Source organism: Nannospalax galili, unplaced genomic scaffold, assembly GCF_000622305.1.
Source record: "Nannospalax galili isolate Female #2095 unplaced genomic scaffold, S.galili_v1.0 scaffold136, whole genome shotgun sequence".
NCBI classification, from domain to species: Eukaryota; Metazoa; Chordata; class Mammalia; order Rodentia; family Spalacidae; genus Nannospalax; species Nannospalax galili.
In genome coordinates this window covers 3,252,377-3,253,702 of record NW_008340872.1, presented here as the reverse complement: position 1 = coordinate 3,253,702, position 1,326 = coordinate 3,252,377, and positions in this window count along the sequence as shown.

Sequence of the window (1,326 nt, the reverse complement as noted above, 5' to 3'; positions counted from 1 at the left end):
GTAAAGAGAAAAGTAATACTGCTCAGACATATGACTCTGGAGAAAGCCAGAGCCTCTGTTGTTCTTTTGTTAGTCCCAGTGAAGCTCTCTGAGCCCATCACTCTTTCTCAGAGACTCCCTAGCATCTGTATAAATTAGTCAGTCTATTTGCAACACCCAGATGTCTCTTCCTTGAACACATCAACTGCAACCAGGCCCAGGTGCCCCTCTCAGCTCCCACCATCACCATCAGTGTGATCCTTGGGTGGTTGCCAACATTCGTGTAACTGAAGGGGTCACACATGATGCTAACCCTTGACTTTGAGATGAACTAATGCCATCATAGTGAGTGAGGTCATATAGAGTTGAAGGTGTTCAATCGTTTTCTCTGTCAATTTAAAGAATAAAAAGGCAGGAAAATCAAGGTCTCGGCACTCAATCATGTTTTACTGAAAGCACACACAAAGAGACAGATTCCATAGCTGAGAGAGGACCTGAAGATGTTGTCCAAGGTTGTCTGGCAGAGACAAAAAACTTTTATATGTTCGGAGATGGATTGAGTTCCTTTTCTCTCAGAATTGGGATTGTATAGGATATGATTGGTTCCCATCACAGAAGCCCCTCCCCCCACCAAGGGAGATTTGAAAGTATCACCATATAATTCCCTCCAGCTGGAAAAAGCCCACATTAAGTCTTTGTCTTAGAGAGGGAGAAGTCAGCCTTCGTAAACGTTTAAGTGGAAAGTAGAATAATCTACTTAGACCCTCCCCCCATCTGCCTCTCTGCAAGGGATCAGAGTTCTAGTACCTCAGACCTTTAAAAGAAATTCCAATTTCTACTCCAAACAGAGAAATTGACCACCACCTCTGTAGAACTGTCCCGGCCTCCCTGACCCTAAACTCCAGCCTTCTTCCCTGGTACATGGAAACCCTCATGCATCTCTGACTGTACTGACAGGGAGGGACAAACATCTCAGAGTGAAAGAGGCTGGGACTGACTGCCAGGCCTGGTGAGACCACAGCCTTGACGTCTACATATCCCATGTAACCCGAGCTTGAGATGGGGCAACCAACTTGTCCTGATGGACCTGGTACTTTCCCAGTTTCAGCACAGAAATTCTCTCCTCAGGGGAAACCCCTTGGTCCCTGGCAAACCAGGACAGCTAGTCACCATGCAAAGCATGGCACATTTTAGCTATAGCACTGGTTAAAAACAGAGATACAAGGTCCAGCGTAGCAACGCACACTTAGAATAGCACTCTTGGAGGCTGAGCAGGAGGATCATGAGTTCAAGGTTAACCTGAACTACACTGCACATTCCAGTCCAGGAAAGAGAGAGAGAGAGAGT